Genomic DNA, 21,944 nt, shown 5'->3' on the forward strand with positions numbered 1-21,944 from the left:
GTAAAGCACTTTGAATTGCCTTGTGTTGAATTGTGCTATATAAATAAATTTGCCTTGCCTTGCCTTAGCATTTGCCTCTCTTAACTCCGCTGCACTGTTGTTAGCTAGCTAACCTGCACACTGCGTTTGGGCAGGGCACATATGTGCAACAGTGTGACTGATATGATTGGCTGCGTAGCATAAGTGAAGTGAACTGTATCATATTATTGGCTAGACACCTGCTGCTCTAAGTCACGTTGTAAAATGGTACAGAAAACAATTTTATTGGTCTAAATAACTAGAAAACAGGTAGTCCCCGGTTTACAAACGCGTTCCGTTCCTGAGCTGGTGATCTAACCTGGTTTTCCACGTAATTAGGAATTAACCCTTTAAATACATCAAAAACACCCTCTAAATTTAAAAAAAAAAAAAAAATGCCCCAAAACATGTATTATACATCATTGTACCGTCCTCGCCAAGACATTGTAACTAAGTCCTAGCTAGACAGTGAGCTAAGCTCCGAAATGATGATGTCAGATGTCCGTGTAGTTTGCTGACTTTATTCAGCTGCACATGACATAACATTTGCAGAATGAAACGAAAATAAAATGAAATATAATCAGTCTCATCTTTAATAACAGGAATTCAAATTTGCGTTTACAAGTAGCTGCTGCTACAGCAATAACAAATGATAAGCATGTATCATTAAGCATTCGCACATTATCAAAAACAATCACATAAACTCGCCCACAAGTATTCAACCATGAGTGAAAACGCACAATAAACAGTACAAAAGGGTTTATATAGAGCCGTCGCCTCTGGATACTTCACAGGCAAACAAATGTGCGTGCAGGCTGTCACCTCTGTCACGGCTGCTCTTTCTGTGCGTGTGTGGGGTGGGTGAGTCTGTACATGCGCTTGCTTCCTGTTCCACGCTTCCTGCACCAAAATAAAAGCATGCAACACAAAACAAAAGTAAACATTAAAAAAAAAAATAAAATAAAAAAAAAACCAACGAGACGCGCGCGTCGTAAAGTCAGAACCGCGTAATTCAGGCCTGCCGTAACCTGGGGCCTCAGCGCACGTCGTCTTTGAAGCACCCTCACGTTTTAATTACGTCACCCACATGCCTTTGGTTGGTCTCGTTTTAAAGTGCGGAAGTTGCGGTTTACTCTCGTTATTATTTGAAGTCAATCGACCAACTAGAACGTGAGATATTGTCATTTAAGTTTTATAGTTTTATTGTCCTCTCAAAAAAACATTAAAACGCTGCATGGATCATTTGTTTATGTCTATATTTCCATCATTTCTTGTCCTTTTTCAAAACGGAAGCTCCATGAAAAAAACACAAATCAAACGAACCCTTTCGAAGTCACAGTGGAAGCACAAAATGCGTTTTTTTTTTTTATAAATATAACTGCCGTGCAAGGTTCTACCGAACGAGAGGGAGGAGTGTTCTGAAGCAGCGAGCTGGCGAGCGACGGCCGTTTGGATCGAGCAGCGACTTTGTGTGACTTTGACAATGAACGGAAAACTAAATTTAGCGCAAGCAATTGTGCTTTTTGATCAACTTGAGGAAGACGATGGTCCAAATTCGTCATCATCGTCTTCTTCGGAAGAGTCCTCGAGTGAAGATAGTGACGGATTTGAACACGTGGGTGACGCCATCGGCGAGCAGAGGTAAGCCAACTCACTCTTTTTTTTTTTTTATGCTTAAAAAGTTTCTTTTGAAAGTTTCTTTTGATATTACAAGACAAAGTTAATTTTGATGCAATATAAGTGTGTGTTTGTGTATATAATAATAAAATGTGCATATCAGATCAAAGTCGTACGTGCACTGTGGGTATCCCAGGCAGGAATTTATAATTTGTGGTGTTCTTCTTTCTATATGAAGATTAGGGATGTAGCACATATTCAGCTATGGTATTCTTTCTATTGTCATACATATAGATTTCCATTATTATTTATTGCTGTATATATTTTTATTTTATACTTTATTATTTTCATAAATACTGACTTTTTTTCATGTACATTTATAGTGACAATGAAAGTAAAGTGAAATGAAAATGGAAGGGTGGAAAGAGGACCGACACCCCATGGAAGTGTGAGCTGTGTGATGTAGCCCTGTGTCTAATTCCAGGACGAAACTGCTTTTCGGAGTGGCAAGCCTGACAAAAATATAACTTGTTTATTGTAAATATTTTTGAAAATACTTTTTTTTCCAGTGTTATATATATACAGGTATATATATATATATTTTCCCACAATCAGTCTTCTCAATTTGTGTATATAAATGGGTGTTCAAGAAGCTTGATTGTGTGTACATAGTTTTCATCAGGTGATGGGCCGCAATACCTAAACTCATAAAGAGATGGCCTCTAAACACTTTTTGTGTTAGATGGTATATATTTTTTCACTGTTCTTCACTGTTTGGTCTGCTGTATATAACCTGTTTTGAGCAGGGGTCCCCAACCTATTCCACTAAGGCACACTGTGGGTGCAGGATTTCATTCTTACCAAACAAGATGACAACACTTTTTCCCCAATCTGGTGTTTTACAAGTGCAATCAGTTGATTGCAGTCAGGTGTGGCTTGTTTTAGCAGAAGCCTCATTGGTTCAACTGTCTCTGCTGGATCGGCTGGAACAAAAACCAGGACCCACAGTGTGCCTTGAGGACTGGGTTGAAAACCCCTGGACTAGAGCATGTATAAAGGCAAAAAACGCCTATGGCTATACCTGTTGTTTATGTTGAATTGTCAAATATAAGACTATTTATTCTAAATTTTTTTGGTTGAATGTTCATCCTAACATGTTGAATAAATATTACAAAGTTTCAAAACGGTTCGTTACGCATGTTTGGTTGTCAATTGGACATCAATATTAAAAATTTTGACAAAACGATTTTGGAATTTTTGGTCTTTTTGGGCCCAAAATGATGATTTATAATTGGTTAGTGAAGGAAACAACAGTTTGGACATGAAGTTCAAGGTGTCACAAAAAAAGGGACCAAACCAGGCCATCGTAAACAATTCTTCCTTTGAAATATAAAGGCAACTTCAAAGGCATGCAAAATCAGACAAAATAGGCCCAGACCTTAAAGGGTTAATCGATACTGTAACACTTGCAAGTATTGTCTAGCTGACTTTTCAGTCATTATTTTTCTCGACACCCACCTAGGTCATGCACCTCACAACTATATACAATCGTGGTGTAGTAACCCACCAATGGGAGCATCGCGTTTCCGTATCAAACGCACCAATAGAAATGTTGCGCTGACACATCACTGCTGCGCCGACAGTAGTCCTAGTGACGCGACTATGTTTCTGTTGAGTTTTATGTGGTACGCTGCATAGATTTTCTTGTGCGCAGCTTAGAGGGAACAGTGCCTATTACTATGTGTACTGTTGTTCTTTTGTTTTATCATAGACTTCATAATGATATTGACGGGACACGGATTGGGGGCCGATTAATAGGGGGGCTATCTCTGTCAAAGCTGACCGAGTGGTCAAAGAGCTTTTTACATTGAATGTTCTTGTGAATAAATGCTTAAATCCCTGAATTTTTTATAGATATGGTCGTAAAACAGTCTCGATTCTTGGTTCAAAGCAAAAAAAAACTGGGCAATTAGCATTTATTTTACGTAAATATGTCGAATGTGCTGCTAGTGTTTAAGCCAATGTGGCGCCGCCTTATCACAACAAAGAGCTTTTTACGTTTAAATTTTTGGGAATAAATGCTTAAATCCCTGAATTTTTTATAGATATGGTCGTAAAACAGTCTCGATTCTTGGTACAAAGCAAAAAAAAAACTGGGCAATTAGCATTTATTTTACGTAAATATGTCGAATGTGCTGCTAGTGTTTAAGCCAATGTGGCGCCGCCTGATCACAACAAAGAGCTTTTTACGTTTAAATTTTTGGGAATAAATGCTTAACTCCCTGATTTTTTATAGATATGGACGTAAAACAGGCCTGATTCTTGGTCAAAAGCAAAAAAAAGGGCAGTTAGCATTTATTTTACGTAAATATTGCAAATTATTATTATTATTATTATTGCGAAGCCAATGCCGTAGCGGTTATTTCTACGAAAAATAATTACCTTGAATCCTCGAACAAATCACTCCTATCACAATCCTTCTTGTTTGTATGCGGTACAGCTTTCGTACTTTTTCAACCTAAATCAGGGGTTGGATCGCACCATGTGTTGAATAACTGCGACCGACTTCGACCGACTGAAGCGGAGTGTAGGACGGTCCCCTACTTGAAGGCGTGGTGCAGTGTCTGGCGAATATGACCCGTCAATATCATTATGAAGTCTATGGTTTTATCTTCTTGCATATATACAGTATATATATATTTGATACATTTGTCACCAAATATTAGTTGAGAATTTTGTTCTTGCCACCCTGGTACCTAGCATCTACCTAACTGGCCCAGTGGAGCGGACATGCCTGATCGTGAGGCATTGACTGATGCCTCCACTGCACTAGCGAAGCCTAAATTTGTGCTGTGAGAGCTGCGTTTCATGTGTTTCGGTATAAGCAAGTTGCTGTTGACAAAAAGTTTTACAACAGTGATTGAATTTCATTCCGGATGAAAAGTGCAAACCCCTTCTTGTTGTATTTTCAGGCTGAAAATTACAAGAAAATGAGAGCTGTCAAATTGTGCCAAACACACAGATACTTGCAAATACGCACACAACTTTCTGTTCCAATGGCCATCGCTCACTGTTGTTTTGCCAAACATGTCGGACCCTTTCGGTTGTATTTCAAGTACAACAAGCCATCTCTGTCCTCAAACAAGTCCCAGATGGGGAACCCAAATTTGGCATGCACACACAAGAGAGGCATCCTACAGTACTGAGTGAAAGAAAACAAGAGGATATAAAAACACGGATAATAAACAGAGAGAAGGTAGACCAGAGTGTGCTGTTGTAACCCAAATACACAGAAACACAGGAATTATTTTGGTCCAATCTGATAGTCAACATTCGCCTATCAATTTCAATCAGTTTGTTTGAGAAAGTATGAGGCGAGTTGTCTGACATAAGCCCTCCAGAGTGACCATGGAATGCCTTGATGCTCAACCTACTGAGTGTATGTTGGCTTTTGAACAGGAAGAAGTAGAAATGCAAAGTTTAACCTTGCTGCTTTTAAAAAGACACAGCTATAAAGGCCACCCTTCACTAAGGTGGCAAGATCGTGGTTTGTGTATCAATATAAATGATTTCTGGCAAAGAGTTGAAAGCAAACCTTTTTACTCAGTGAAAGTGAATTAATTAAGAAAAATGACATGAAGGCGCTTTGCCAAATCTCAAGGGAGGTTATGGAAAAAAGCCAATACTATTTGTAATACTAATAATATTCATAATACATTTAAAACTTTGGTTCCACAAATAAAGCATTTTCAGATGCCCTTACCTTTTATCATATTCCTCATCAACATTTAATAACTGCTTCTTTTCTTGCTTCAGTCTTTAGACCTGACTACAAAGACGCTACCTTTTGCATTCTGGGATGGGAAGGTTTTAGAGCCAACACCGATGGAGAAAAAATACATCTCTTTCCATTTGTTTCAGTGTAACAACAAAACGCCACATCTATTCTATATGGTATCTTTATCCACAAAGCATAATCCTGCCAACTATCATAAAATGCAGCTAACTCACTGGGGTTAAATCCATCAATTCATTTAATCTACCGTATATTCGTCGAATGATTGAATGATCAGGGGTTCGAATCTAGCTCCACTATTGTGTCACTGTGCATGATACATCACTGAACTTTTCTGTGGAAATGTAGTGTGAGAATGATTGACTGATTGTTGTCAGAAGCCCGTTGGCTGCCTCTCTTCTGTCAGACTGCCCCAAGGCAGCTTTGGCTACAATAATAGTTTATCACCATCTCGTGTAGAGTGAAACAATAATGGAACTGTAAAGCATCTTAGTGTGTACTGGAGAGTGCTATACAGGCAGTCCTCGGGTTATGACGCACTCGATTTACGTGATTTCGACAATATGACGCTGGAGTCTCGTTTGCAGTTTTGTCTCCAGTCGTTTTTTTTTGGTTTGTTTTTTTTTCAATAATGTTGACTTTTGTTTTGTGATGCATGCTTTTATTTTGGCAAATGAAGCAGAGCAGCTAGTACTTCCACATGCGATTAAGAGCGCATGTACACATGAAGAAGAACATAGCTGCACACACGAAGAAGAGCGCACGCACACACTCGAGGTAGAGTGCATTTGCGGCCACGAAGAAGTCACGCAGCCGAGTGAGAGAGCGAGGGGAAAAGTTACAGCTGCAAGCCTGCGCGCGACACGTATATTTGTTGCTTGTGAAGCATCCACAGATGCAACACCTTATATAACACCTTTTGAACTGTTTATTTTAGGCTTTCAAATGTGCTCAAATACTTGGGGCGAGTTTATGTGATTGCTTTTGATGATGTGCGAATGCTAACTGATACATGTTAATCGTGTGTGTGTGGATTATTATTGCTGTACCAGCAGCTAGTTATAAACGCAAATTGGAATTAAAGCTGTCATTAAAGGGATCCTCTATCTTTAAGACAAGTAATTCTTAAAAGATAAATATTATTATGAGTTATAATAATTTGATATTAAAACCCCTCTTAATATCTTTGTTTTAAAAAAGTTTGTAAAATTATTTTAAGTGATAGGTCGCCATTCTTGTTACATCGTGTGTGACATCACCGGGCCCGTTGCCAAACTTTCAGCGTGTCACTCTTAGCTACCCCAACATGTCGTCGGTTCTGCCCTTCCAATTTGAACCAGATCGGAAAAGTGAAGAGCAGGACAGCACTGTCGGTCGTTCACAAGACAAGCAGCAAAGGCAAAATGAGAGCAGGAAATACTACCTGATAAGACAAGAGTTGGGAAAAACTGGTGATGTTCTCACGGCAAGTGCGTCTCAATGACAATGGAGCTAGAGAGTGTATGCTGTTGAGAACTCCGGTTTATGTTAGCAGATCCTCAAGGTAAGCTATTGCGTTTTCAAACTTATCCCAGTATAATTATGTAGATTTTTAGCATCCAGAACTGTCGTGTGCTTTACATACAGTGCAGGCCAAAAGTCTGAACACACCTTGTCATTCGTGCATTTTTATTTTCATGACTGTATTGACATTATAAACTCTCACTGAAAGTAATAAAACTATGAATGCACACGTGTGATAATCAGGATTGGAGTCGTGTCGTGGCTGACTGTCCTCATTAAATTCGTCATCTGACGGGAACAAATCCTGGAATTACCAGGATTTGTTCCCGTCAATAAATTATCCATGTCTTGTACATTGCAACGCGTGGTAGGTAGGATACGTGAATAAAAGTACCAAAAAGGGGAGAAGCTTCCACTTATGCACATTTATTCACAAAAAATAATATTTCCAAGTTGACCACTCGTCACTCGGGAGCTCAGCGGTACGCACACACGCGTTCCCAGACGAACTCCAACATAAAAGTAAGGTCCATGTCAGAGTTACTGTCGTCACTGTAGCGTGCCATAGTGCTTTAATTATTTGTTATGATTTGGGGAAAACTCCCACGAAGAATAGTCAACAAAAAAGATAACAATAGTAATCCAAATCCGCGTTTTTTCACTCACTCGAAGGTCCAGGAATTAGACCAATCGCATGGCAATGTTGCTGCTGCGATCAGGCCGTCAACTCCACTAAATAGACTGATCCGTAAAGCCGCTGTGGGACCGACGAATCCCAAAAATAGACCGATCCCTTACTTGACTAAGGATCCAGGAAAAATGTTCGGGCGCCAGTTGTAACGCGTGGTAGGTAGGATACGTGCATACAGGGACCAAAAAGGGGAGAAGCTTCCACTTATGCACGTTTATTCACAAAAAATATTAATTCCACCTTGACCACTCACGTCACTTCCCTTGTTTCCATTTGACTGGAAATTGCATCCAAAAGCAGCACAGCGTGGCATTTTACTTAGCGAGTTTAGGCAGCAATACGCAATTGTTGTACAGGCTACACATTTGGAAACATCCCATTTACGTCATCACTGCGAGCCCGCAAAACATGGCGCCAGCTATCGGTCAAAATGTGTACTAAATATTATAAAATATTGCCATTGATTTAACATTTTATGTGTTTCTAACAACTTATTTTAGTACAAGAGAACAATTGTGATTTATTAGAGTCTACATGTATTTAAGGTAGAGGATCCCTTTAAAATGAAACTGCCTTAGTTTCATTTTTATTTTAGTTTCATTCTGAAAGTGTTAACATCATGAGCAGCTGAATGAAGTCAGCAAACCACACGGATGTCTGACATAGTCATTTCAGAGCTTAGCTAGCTGTCTAGCTAGGACTTAGCGCCAATGTCTTGGCGAGGACCGTACAATGATGTATAATACATGTTTTTGGATAATTATTTTGAGATTTGGTGGGTATTTAGGTGTACTTAAATTCCCCTTAATTCTGAATTACGCGGAAATTCGGGTTACATCGCCAGTGTAGGAACGGAACTCATTTGTAACCTGGGGACTTCTTGTATACAGTAAATCCAATGCATTATTATTGTCACTGAAACAGTTTGAAATTACATTCACGTGTTTAGGCCTCTCCTGACATATGCACATTGCACCCAAAACAATTGTTATTTAAATCCTGTTGGCAGTTTCAACATAGTCGCATGACTGATGCCTCTAAGGGTTATGCCAGGTTGTAGTTGCATGAGAGCACACACATCACATCCGCCCAGTGAGGCACAGGGAAGAGCAGAGCTTAGGGTTTACACAGACGCTACATATCTCTATTGTTGTCTGGTTTGAAAGCAAAGACATCAGTTGATTAAAAAAAAAAAGGTCAGTGAAAGAAGTTAAAGAAACTGGTTGGAGGATAATGGGTGACCTTGTGCAAAACAGTAGCACGTGCACCTTCCATGAAAAAGTTTGTGGATATGCCTCTCTTGTGTCACTTGTAGGTTAGACTCAGTAGTGCAGCGTTGACATGCAAGGCTAAGTGTATGTCCATTGGTTAAATATTAAGTAAGAACTGTCAGACTCACTTGGGAGGAACTTTGCTTGCAGGCACGTCCACCTCAAGCTCTTAGGGTGAGGTGAAAAAGGTTCAAACATTTGGGTTCTGAGGGGAAAACCAAATCACTCCTTCTCCGGAGACAGAGAGAGCATGAACATTTCACAGGGAAGGAAGAAAACAAGTGAAAGATTCTGTTCTTCCTCCCACATCTTTTTGCTCGAGTCATCTGTCCAAGTCTGAGAAAGGAGGGGAGAGCGAGAGACGCGCTGAGCTGCCATTATGAAAAATACAGCATGTTTTCGTTTCTGTTTGTTTTCAGTTGTCATGGCAGCGGGAAGTTGAGTTAGCCTTCCTGGAATAGGTGTGTGTTAGTTTGACCCTCGTCTTTTCAAGATGACAAGTGCATGAGAGACGACGGTTCATGCATATACATTGGCACACTGGCAGCTTAAACCACATCTCCGACACTGTGGGTCTGCCCCGGATGAGAGATGAAGAACTGAGCCTGTGAGTGACTTGCATGTGGACGTGGGCCAGTCACGGTTGGAGTGTCCTTGAACAAGTCACACAACTCCTCCAATAGCTTGTTTTGCCAACTGAACACAGTTAACACTTCATTAGAAATAATGCCAGCATTGGGTTAAATGCATAATTCAAATTTTGTGTATCCCTTTTGTGTATCCCATATGTGAATGTGTTCGTAATAAGGATGTCCTCGATCGGCCATTTATAGGGGTGAAGTAGGGTGGGATATTTGAGATTTACTTATTTATTATGTAAAAACAACAAAATAAGACGCACAAGAATATCATCAAAAGATTTGTAGTATGCAATATTTTTAGAGGAACAGAATCGGGAAGGAAAATATTGTGTTTTTAAGATTTTTTTTTTTTTTTTTTTTAAATGGCAACAAAGCAACAAAATTATCAACATTGACAATGACATTGTCAAAAGAGACAATGCAATCAATTATTTATAAAAATGAAGGAATTGCCAAGGTATTGGATCTGTACTTGGTATACTTGGTACTTGGTAGATCCTCAAAATCACGTGACTCGAATCCGGGTGTGCAAATATGTGATTGGATAGCTCTAGTTCATAACAATAAAAGTTTCTCTCATTCTAAAAGGCTCACCAGGGAATTGGAAGCTAATGCCATGCGACACATAAGTCATTGTTTTAAGGTTGCTGTTCTATAAAAAAAATGTTCTTCAGAAACAGCAACATAAGATGGTTCAACTGGTGGGCAACACAACCATTTAGCCAGATTAAGGACCAGAAATGTAAATATATCTGTTTTTCACAGTCTCCCAGTGTATTGTTTAACGTGTTAAGCAGACATAATTTTCGTGGGAGACTGCCAGTGATAGTTTCTTTACAAACCATGAATATTCCCCTCAGCTTTTAATGATGAGTAGCAACACTACAGTGAACCTCTTTTCATCACGGAGAATAAAATTCAGACCCATCTGCAATAGGTGAAAATACAGTATGCAACAGAGAGACAATAATTTTAGTATCTATCTCACAAGCTTTTGACTTATTAAAATACATGTTTAAAAAGTACTTTTGGGGGAACAACTACTATTAGTCGAGCCATTAGGAGTTAGTTTGTTCAAAATGTATGTCCAGTCTTTGCGTCTGTGAATGTGGGTACACCTTCCGAGTGGCAACTGTGACTTTACAAAGTTGTTAAATTCATGATCTGCGTGAGTGAAGTAAATAAAGTCATGGTTGCTTATCGTTTTTTCACCTTGAATGGCGCATTGACTTGTGGGAACAGCTTCCAGTGGTGCATGAGTGAATGATATAAAGTCAAGGTTGGTACTTGTTTTTTCGCCTGAGAATCGCGCAAAGACTTGTAGGAACACCTTCCAGTGGTGACCGTGACTTTACATAATGACTTCATGAGATGCGTGAGTGTTATCTTAACAAACATACAAAACGGTAAGTCCGACTAGATTTGCTGACTTAGGAGAAGTTAAACGTCAAAGATGCTCCTGGGCCGCGGGCTGCCGACCCTTTCTTGGTAGTAGAGGCTTATAGGACACATTTATTACCCACGTGACCTATACATCAGAAGCATGACAAAATAATACATTTTTCATTCACAGAGCTCATTACCGTATTTTTCGGACTATAAGTCACATTTTTTTTTTTTTTTTCATAGTTTGGCTGGGGGTGTGACTTATACTCTGGAGCGACTTATGTGTGCAATTATGAACAATACATTATTATATCATTTCATATGCTATTTTGATGTTTTGGAGTGACATTGATGGTTTGGTAAACTTGTTAGCATGTTCTTTATGCTATAGTTATCTGAATAACTCTTAATAGCTGGGTTACGTTAACATACCGGCCACGTTCACATTTCGTTGTTCATGCATCATGTAACATTATCATGCTGTACACTTACTCAGCATGTTGTTCTCTATTGTATTTTTTATTTTAAATTGCCTTTCCAGATGACATAGCTGTTCCATGTATTGATTATATCAAGTAAATTTCCCCCAAAAATGCGACCTATATATGTTTTTTTCCACTTCGTTGGGCATTTTATGGCTGGTGCAACTTATACTCAGGTGTGACTTATAGTCCGAAAAATATGGTATATCATGTTTTTAATAGGGCTGTCAAACGATTAAAATTTTTGATCGAGTTTATCACAGCTTAAAAATTAATTAATTATAATTAATTGCAATTCACACCATCTCTAAAATATGCCATATTTTTCTGTAAATTATTGTTGGAATGGAAAGATAAGACACAAGACGGATATATACATTCAACAAACTGTACATAAGTACTGTATTTGTTTATTCTAACAATAAATCCACAAGATGACATTAACATTACCAACATTCTTTCTGTTAAAGGGATTCACACTTGTAGTTCTTAAAAGATAAATGTTAATACAAGTTATAGTAATTTTATATTAAAACACCTCTTAATGTTTTCGTTTTAATAACATTTATAAACTTTTCTATCAAAAAGTAAACTAGTAGCTCGCCATTGTTGACGTCGCCAAGCGGTGACGTCACATGGGCTCCCTGCCGTTCTTCTACGGTGTCTTTAACTACGTAAGGTAGTAACTGAAATTACCACAAAGTGTCAATGGCGAGTTTTGAATTACTTAGAAATCAAGCAAATGAATGTGTTTTGTCCCTCGACGGACGTCGTAGCTCCCAGTTTACTGGTCCATCCACAGTCATTTGAGTGCTGGCTTCACAACGTACGAGACCTCTGATAGTTTGTTTATTGTGACTAAATATTGCCATCCAGTGTATTTGTTGAGCTAAACGAAATGTTTGAATAGAGTTTGACCAAAGTCTGAGTAAGTTTTATGTGTATTTTGCATAGCTATTTTGATTAGAAATGCCAGTTCTCTTTGCATTGAGCGCTTTTCTTTTTGTGAACATTTTTTTTTTTTTTGAGAGATGGGAATATTATTTTTGTTGTGATTCCACTAAATGATACTTATGTTTGTTGTGAAGGAGTTGTGGGAGCTTATGCCAATAAACGGCGCGGTCCAATGAACGCCTGTGTCCACTGGCCTTCCTTGGCCTCTTAGCTCTCAATGCGCAAAAAAACAGCGTCATTGTAATCTGTTTGAGGCAATACACGAGCGGGTCATTCCGCACATGCGTTAAATGCGTCAAATATTTTAACATGATTAATTGAAAAAATTAATTACCGCCCATTAACGCGATAAATTTGACAGCACTAGTTTTTAAACATGCATTATTTGGTTTAGTTAAAAAACAACAACAATGACAAGAAGTTTGCCCCTGCACTTCATCACTTTCAAAGCTTTATGTATAGACAAAGAGAACCAAAAGTCCAACATGTTGGAACAAAAATGAATAAGTAAAATCAAAAAGTCACACGTGCACATAATTCATGTGGCGCTGTCCAGTTGAACTGTATGCGCAGCACCTCAGTGTAGTCAAGACGTAGGAAAGTGGAACAGCTCTCTCTTTCTCTTCCAGCTTAGTGGAAGTGAATGAATCTCTCATTCTGAGTCACGTAAATATTTCAACACTTTAGGCGCCTGCGCTAAGCCTAGCCACAGCACTAGCATGTCATTGACCATTAGTGCTAACCTGCTGTTTTCTTCTTGTTACATCTTCTCTGCCTTTTCCGTCACACAAAGAACTCAACAAAAACTTCACAAAACTAAGATATATTGTATTTTCAGTAAATATTTTAAAGCTTAAAACAGTGAAGAAAATACAAAAGTCCAGAGAGAGAGAGAGAGAGAGAGAGAGAGAGAGAGAGAGAGAGAGAGAGAGAGAGAGAGAGAGAGAGAGAGAGAGAGAGAGAGAGAGGGACGGACGGACGGACGGACGGACAGACAGACAGACAGATAAAGAGACAGACAGACTCTTTATGAACCTGGTGGTCCTGCACCGCATGCTGCACAATCTCTTACCAGAGGCCATCAGAGTAATCAGTCCTTGATGTGGGTGAGAGGTATCCTTAATGATGATTGTGGCTCAGGATAAGCAGCGCTTCTGTCCAAGATCCAGAATGAAGGGAAAAGAAGTCCCATTGATTTTCACAGTTTCAGTCAGAGGTGCATTTAAATATTTGTTTGAAATTTGCAAATAAATGTGCCATGAGGCTAAGATTAGTGATTCAACTGAAACAAAAATGTTAGGTGGGTTTTGGATTGAGTCGTCGGGCATGTGGAAATGCATGAGAGGATTAAACCATTTAGGAGCCCCAGTTGTCCATTTAACCTGACGGTGGGTCATATTAAATGACATGCACAAAATTTAGTGCTGCTTGGAAATTAAAGCACTTTCTCATTTCTACTATGGCCATGTATTTTGCCTGTTGAAGTTTTTGAACCCCTAAAAGCAGTGATGGATGAGTACTCACTTTTTTTTTCACTCAAGTAAAAGTACACAAATACTTGCTTTAAAATTTACATTATAAAACTGACTGCACTGTCAACAGAAGCTTAACAAGCTAGAAAAAAAAAAAAAAAACTCCAAAACTTAGCTTAATGGCGGATTGCAAGCAACTATCATCTGCATACCCCCACCTACTGTACAAGATTGTGCAGCACATCATTGGAAGGTGCGCTGCTCTCACTGTTGGTTTTTATTGGTCAATATCTTGTTCATCTACCTAATCTTGCTTGTACCTGTGTTGCTGCCTCTAGTGCTCAATTACCGTATAGTTGCACAGCTTATCGATTGCTCCGGAGGCATGAAAACGAAACTATAAATACACAATGACAGAAAAACAAACAAACAAAAGTAAAAAGTACAGATACGTGCTGTAAAATGTAGTGAGGTAAAAAGTACTTTGTTACTGTACTTAAATACATTTGGGTGTATATGTACTTTACTTGAGTACAAATATGAAGTGCATTTTTGTGGATCTGTACTTTACTTGAGTACAAATATGAAGTGGTACTTGTACTTCTTGACATTCCATCACTGCCGAAAGCTATGTGGTAACGCCTCCAGGCGCCTTAACTTATACATTCAATTGATTATGCAGTAATTTAGTACTAAAAGGGGAAAAAAATGTTATATATTCTCAAAAAAATGTGTCATTATAGGATTGTATTGGTAGCACCGATGGGTTGCAGAATCGGTATCAGCAACCAAAAAATGGTATCGGTGCAACACTACTTATGACTATCACCGGTCACCAGTCCAGAATGTACTTTGCTTTCCGTCCAAAATCAGCTGGAATTTTCTTCAGCTACCATTGTCCCAGTAATTAAAAGGAATGCCTTTTTGACTATTGATTGACTATTGTCCTGCGTCCCTCGTGAGGTTAAGCAGTTCGGAAGATGAATGAATAAATGACTTGTACATTAATCTTGTAATTTTTAATTCTCATATAATATGAATTTAGAGTTGCGGTATCTTTATTTCTTTTGGGTCACTTTCCCACGGCGCACGTTTAGCTTAGTTTTGGCAATTGTTTCATCTATTTTAAAGGAAGGCCCTTAACTGTCTGTTGTGTCTGAGCTAATTAATGTTGATTTATTGATAAACGTGTGAATTATTCAACAAGGATAATTATTCACAGAGACAATGGTAAACACAGGTGCAGCAGGAGTATCTTGATGATTAACAGAAAAAGGAATGGGGTGGCCTTTGTTCCTCTGGATTGTTGCCATATCTCCTCCCTAACTACCTCCGGCACTTCTTTTCTTGCTCGCTGGTGGTGTTCTCATCACTCGAAACTTGACATCTCTGTCCTTGACTACACTGGGTTGTTCTCTGTTTCATCCCTTTACATCCTCAATCCCTCCATCATTACACCAGCTCCAGGGTTGCCGGATGGGAAAGACAGTCTCCAGGTCAATAACATCATAAAACCTGCCCAGTTCAATTAAAAACGCCCAAATAACAACTTCCTGTTCAAGATAAGATGTTTTCCTGATACAACTCATTCTATATTTTGATTTGTAAGAAGGAGAAATAAATCAACAGTGGGATACACATTGTAGGTGATTAATTGCTGTTTCACCAATAAGCATCAAGGGAGATATACCGTACTTTTCTTATTTTCCGTATTTTACTTATGAGTGAAATTATTAACACATTGTTATATCATTTCACATGTTAATTTAGTGATTTGGAGTGACACTGATGGTTTGGTAAACTTGTGAGCATGTTCTTTATGCTATAGTTATCTGAATAACTTTTAATAGCTATGTTACGTTAACATACGGGCCACGTTGGCATTTCGTTGTTCATGCATCATGTAACATTATCATATTTGTACTGTACACTTACGCATGTTGTTCTCTATTGTATTTTTTTTAAATTGCCTTTCAAGATGACATATCTGTTCTATGTGTTGGATTTTATCAAGTAAATTTCCCCCAAAAAGGCGACTTATACTCCGGTGCGACTTATGTTTTTTTTTTCTTCTTCATTGCGCATTTTTGGGCTGGTGCGACTTTTACTCAGGTGTGACTTATAGTCCGAAAAATACAGTAGTTATATTGTATTATTTTTATTTCAATAAACACAATAATTTGTATTGAACGGTATATTCATTCATTATTAAGCATCAAAATTACATGTTTAACAGTAGAAATCACTGTCGAAGTACAAGTTTGACAATATTTTCCACTGTCAATTCGAAGTGCATTCTGGGAAATATATTTCTAGAGATAGGGTTCAAAACCCGGAGCAAATCCACTAGTCACAAGGAAATCATATGAAACAAACCAGAATAAACCAGAATATGCAACAACAACAAAAAAGAATGTATCTAATGCATTTTAATGTTATATCATTTTTATAATTATTTTGTCGAATTTGACTGTGTACCTATGATTCATATATGACATGTAGTTCACAGCTCAAGCTTTATGAGTCGCTAAAATGCGAGTTTATTTTATTAGAGTGAAGATGCTGCTTAGGAGTGGGAACCTCTTGGTACCTCACGATACGATACAATTTGCGATACAAAGCTCACGATAAAGATGATCTGACGATATGGTGATACAACGATTATCAATACATTGGTCAAGAAATCATTCTAGGATATCCTACAAACAACTAATAAACCGAAAAACAAGCTTCTGCTGTGAAGTGGAATGAGTTTATCACTAGTAGACGTCCAATCCATTTGAACTGGGAGGGTGGCACCGAATGAGCATTCGTTCATTCGCTGCCATCCATCCCACTTCAAACGGATTGAACGTCTATGGCCGTCAGTGGCAGCCAATGCCAGGCAATGAGGTAATTTTGGGCCTTTTGAGGTCATTTACCTGTTGATTTTCAGTTACTTCCTGTTGATTTTGGGGTATTTTATGGGTCACTTCCTGTTTATTTTGAGTTATAGAACAGGAAGTGACCTGGGAATCACCCAAATAAATAGGCATTGACTCAAACTCAACAGGAAATGACCTGTAAATGCCCTGAAAATCGGACAGAATGACTGTGAATGCTCTTGTTTTGAATGTCTAAATGTCTAAATGGATTGGGCGTCGAGCACCGTCAATGCAGCCTTAGAGTTAACTGACACACTATTATAGTGGAAGATTTTGGTAGCAACTTCTTGGTTCCTTTTTATTTTATTTTATTTTAAGGCATTGACACCTTTTTAAAATGAAATCTCGATTCTTGGCAGGCGCATATCGATAACCTTTTGGGATACGTAGTATGACGATATATCACCATCTTGAGATTTTGTCACACCCCTGAGCAATCAACGTTGTCATATTCCGCTACTCGTTTAGTTGTGTTTTGTATGACAGAGCTCAGGTGTGTGGCGGTGGGTGGAGTTTGAGGCCCAACTGCATTTCTTTCCCACCTCGATTCCTTGAAAAAAAGCCCAATTGCCAATGTGGCAACACTGACTAGCTCCTCTCGCCTGAACCTTCTCCAATGCTTCCATGTGCTGCACCCGCTGGACTTTTCTTCCCTTGTTGCTATGACATTAGCTAGCTGTAGCAGTCTCAGACTTGTCTTGAGGGATGAGGCTAAAGAGCTAAGTCTTGCTCTTTTAATTTAATTACTCCACCTCCACTTTGGCTCCCTCCTCCCAGTCTTTATCTCCCTGTATATCACACATTCCCTCCCTTTTTTTTTCACCCATCTTTACACTCCATTTTCTCCTCCTCATCTCTACCTGCATGCTCTGAGGTGGGAAGACGAGGTGAACATGTGCCCTCACTGGCGACTGTCATCTTTTCTTGTTCCCAATCCAAATATTGAAATGAATGTTGTGCATCATGGTTCAATAAGCAAAGGTGTGTTTGGGAGTAAGGGAACGCTACTTCGTTTGTTGGCCTGGGCTTGACCCAATCCAAATATTGAAATGAATGTTGTGCATCATGGTTCAATAAAGAGTGCAAAAGGTGTGTTTGGGAGTAAGGGAACGCTACTTCGTTTGTTGGCCTGGGCTTGACCTTGATTGCCACGGTGACAGTGAGGCTCCTCATTAGTGCTGGACTGGAGGAAAAAGTTGAGTAATAAGGGAGCAGAGTTGTCCCATGGCACAAAATACGAACCCATACACACACAGCTACCAATGCACCACTTTGTGTTAGTGCTTTCATGCACCTGCTGACACCTGCACTTACGCAAGAAGCTACGCACATGCACGCTCAAGCACAAATGCGCGCTGATACATATGAGTACATCTCAGTCTCATGGACCCCCAGTCACTTGTCTCGCCTTACCTTCTGTTTAGTGTTTTTCTCTCCCACACACATTCTGCCTCTTCCCCCGTCTCTCGTCTTCCTCTTTCTCTTCTTCCCACCAGACAGACCTGGCAGACCTCGCTGCCCAGTGAGTTCCTTCAGGCCCGGAAATGCCTCAGTGTCGCCCTCCAGTGGCATTGTGCAAATCACAGCTCGAGAAGGCTCCAATGTACTACATGTAAAGTGATTTGGTGTTAGGACCCAGGTTATGTCTATTATGCTTGAAGTGGATTTTTTTTTTAATAAAAAGATTTGAAAACAACATACTAGAGCTGGGTAGATTACATTTAAACCAAACAAAGATACATGATTGGCGGCGCAGTAGATTAATTGCACATTAGGATTCTAATCTGAGCTCTGTCCGTTCTGAGTGGCTATGTTTCCCCCTTACTTTGTTGGTTTTTTTTCTCTTGACTCTGGCTTCCTCCCACAATCCAAAACATGCTTGTTAATAGACGATACATATCACCAAAACAATAGTGAATTATCTAAACTAAATTTCTTCCATTGCCACATTCACAAATTATTAATAATATCTATTCTCATTGTCTAAGCAGCTGAAAAGGACAGGTAAAAAAAAAAAAAAAAAATAATAATACAGTGGTACTTCTATTTATGAACACCTCTGCATACAGAATTTTCAGGTTATGACACGCCTCAATTGGAAAATACAGTGGCACCTCGACATACGATCGCTTCGACTGTCGATCTTTTCGACATTCGATGTAAAATTTGACTCCCCATTTATTTCCACATCTGACGACATGCTCCAAATAGGACAACATGACCGCAGCGCCGTAGACAGACGCAAGGCGGATTTTCTTGTGAGAGAAATCAACACAGCTTCCAGAAAGGTTAGTGCAGGTGGTGACAGGTGGTAAGATGTTCTGTCCAGATAGCGACACACTGCTTGTCCAGGTTCTTTCCAGAGCCTTTACAGACTGCAAGAAGCTGTGCTTTGACTTTAGCCTTTTTACTGTTGGCTCATGATTGTAAAGTTGGTTTTGGGTGTCAGTTTCTTGTCTCAGCTTTTCTGTGCAATAGTTTACGTCACATGTTCACAATATGTCTGGTTGGGTCACTCGAGGTGTGCTGTACCCCCCTTTCCCCTGCCCGACCCACCAGTGTGTCATCTCCAGTCTTCATGAAGGCATGCACACACGGTAATATTTGTTTTCTTGGCAAAAGACAATATGCAATGTTGCTTTAGCCTTTAATGGTCTGTGTTGAGTGATCATCATACACTAAATGTAACTCATAGTGTTGGCATAGCATTCGCTTTCACATTAGCAATAAGCTAATGTGAAAGCGAATGCTAAGCTCTTCTCTTGGACTACTTTTTGCATACAGTTCGGGGCGTCCAGTTGGATATAATGAATTGAAAATAATGTACTGTTTTTTTCTGCTGAGTGTGTATAATCATTAACTTGACATCCTTGTAGACGCTTCAATATGTGCTCGTCTGTCAGTGTTCATTCGAAATACAGTAGTTGGAAACCTTCATTTATTTTTGGACCAATTTTTAAAAAAAATTTACTGACAAAAATGTTTTTAATAAACGTAGACTAAAACCAGACAAAATTAGTATTGAGTTTTTGTCAACAAAAGCTAGATGAAGACAAACACATTTTCAGTTGACTAAAGTATGACTAAGACTAATAAGTATTATCGTCCAAAGGACTAAGTCTAAGACGAAAATTAGTTGGGCTGCCAAAAACAACACTGTTTGTCGTCCAAGAATAGATTGTTTTATGATTAAACATCCCTGCCCCTATTTATAAGACAATGAATAAATGTGGATTTTTTATTTTTGTGTCTACTTTTTGTAAGGTCCAGTTATTACAATTTAATAATTTGGACCTGTGTACAACTGGAGTAGAATCACCCCTCAAAATAAATTACTTGGTTTATAATGGTTAAGCACCAAATACACACAATAAAGTGCCTGCAGGGCAGGGTCAAATGCGAAACCTGCAATTACACAATTGAAGAGATACACCATAATCAACACCTCACAGGGTGTGATTAGCTCAACACTCCCCTTTCACATACTTGCAATGGTATGAAAAAGTATCTGCACCTTTTGGAATTTCTCACATTTCTGCATAAAATCACCATCAAATGTGATTTGAGCTTTGTCAAAATCAGACAAATGTAAAAACAGTGTCTGCTTTAACTAAAACCACCCAAACATTTATAGGTTCATATTTTAATGAGGATAGCATGCAAACGAAGACAGAAGGGGGAAACATAAATAAGAGAACCCTCTGCCTAAGTAGACTTAAAGAGCAATTGAAACAAATTTTTACCAAAAATTTAAGTCAGGTGTGTGCCCATTCACTAATGAGTGGTTTAAAGCTGCCGGGCCCACTGTATAACACACACACGGGAAGAAATGTCTTGAATAGAAGCCATGCCTGATGTGCATCATGGCCCGGTCAAAAGAGCTGTCTGAAAACCTGCGATCAAGGCTTGTTGATTTGTATAAAGTTGGGAAAGGATACAAAACCATCTCTAAAAGTCTGGATGTTCATCACTCGACAGTCAGAGAAGTTGTCTACAAATGAAGAGAGTTTGGCACTGTTGCTTCTCTTTCAAGGAGTGACCTTCCACCAAAGATGATGCCAGGAGTTCAGCGCAGAATACTCAGAGAGGTAAAAAAGAACCCTAGTGTGTCTGCTAAATTACTGGCACAGTCCAATATCTCTGTGCACACATCAACTATATGTAAAACTATGTCCAAGAATGGTGTTCATGAGAGGTCTCCACGGAGGAAGCCACTGCTGTCTAAAAAAAAATATTGTTGCTCGTTTAATGTTCGCAACAAGACACTTGGACACTCCACAGACGTTTTGGCAAAATAGTTTGTGGACTGATGAAATTTGAATTGTTTGGGTGTAAGACACAATGTCATGTGTGGAGTAAAAATAGAACAGCTCACCAACATCCACAATTCATCCTCACCGTGGAGGGAGCATCATGATTTTAGGCTGTTTTGCTACCTGAGGGCCTGGAAAACTTGCATCCATTAATGGAAGAATGAATTCAAAAGTTTATCAGGATGTTTTGCAGGAAACCCTGAGGCAGGCTGTCAGACAGTTGAAGCTAAAAAGAGGATTGATGCTGCAACAATACAATGATCTAAAACACAGAAGTAAATTAACTTCAGAATGGTTTCAGAAGAACAAAATACACGTTCTCGAGTGGCCTAGTCAAAGTCCAGACTTGAACCAAATTGAGATGTTGTGGCATGACCTAAAGACAGCGATTCATGCCAGACATCCCAGGGATCTGACTGAATTATAGCAGTTTTGTAGAGAAGAACGTGCCAAGATTAGTTCTGATCAATGTGCCAGACTGATCTGCAGCTACAGGAAGCGACTGGTTAAAGTTATTACTGCCAAGGGGAGGGCCACAAAATATAAATGTGATGGTTCACTTACTTATTTTCCCCCTTCTGTCATTGTTTGCATACTATTGTCATTAATATGTGAAAACCTATACATGTTTGGGTGGTTTTAGTTAAAGAAGACACTGTTTTTTCATCTGTGTGATTTTGACAAAGATCAGATCACATTTGATGGTGAGTTTATGCAGAAATGTGAGAAATTCCAAAAGGTTCAGATACTTTTTCATACCACTGTAAATACAAGACAAACACAGCAAAATCTCTACGATCCCAACAACCTTGTCAGGATATACTTTTGGGGTGGGGCATTATTCGACTACTATGTTGGCAACACCTATGAAAATCC

The 21,944-nt window shown here is 39.0% G+C and overlaps 1 protein-coding gene and 1 long non-coding RNA gene across 2 annotated transcripts in view; one reads left to right on the forward strand and one right to left on the reverse strand.

Annotated features, from left to right (window-relative positions):
* LOC130923598 (A disintegrin and metalloproteinase with thrombospondin motifs 2-like) overlaps positions 1 to 21,944 on the forward strand; it is a 303,489-nt gene that overhangs the window by 65,357 nt on the left and 216,188 nt on the right. The gene's annotated exons all lie outside the window — the stretch shown is intronic.
* On the reverse strand, positions 529 to 18,289 carry LOC130923599 (uncharacterized). The gene is made up of 3 exons (XR_009064734.1): positions 18,169 to 18,289; positions 13,432 to 13,513; positions 529 to 918 (listed from the first exon to the last, which is right to left on the reverse strand). It is a non-coding gene; the product is annotated as an uncharacterized LOC130923599 (long non-coding RNA).

The sequence above is a fragment of the Corythoichthys intestinalis genome, chromosome 11 (assembly GCF_030265065.1).
Source record: "Corythoichthys intestinalis isolate RoL2023-P3 chromosome 11, ASM3026506v1, whole genome shotgun sequence".
Classification (NCBI taxonomy): Eukaryota; Metazoa; Chordata; class Actinopteri; order Syngnathiformes; family Syngnathidae; genus Corythoichthys; species Corythoichthys intestinalis.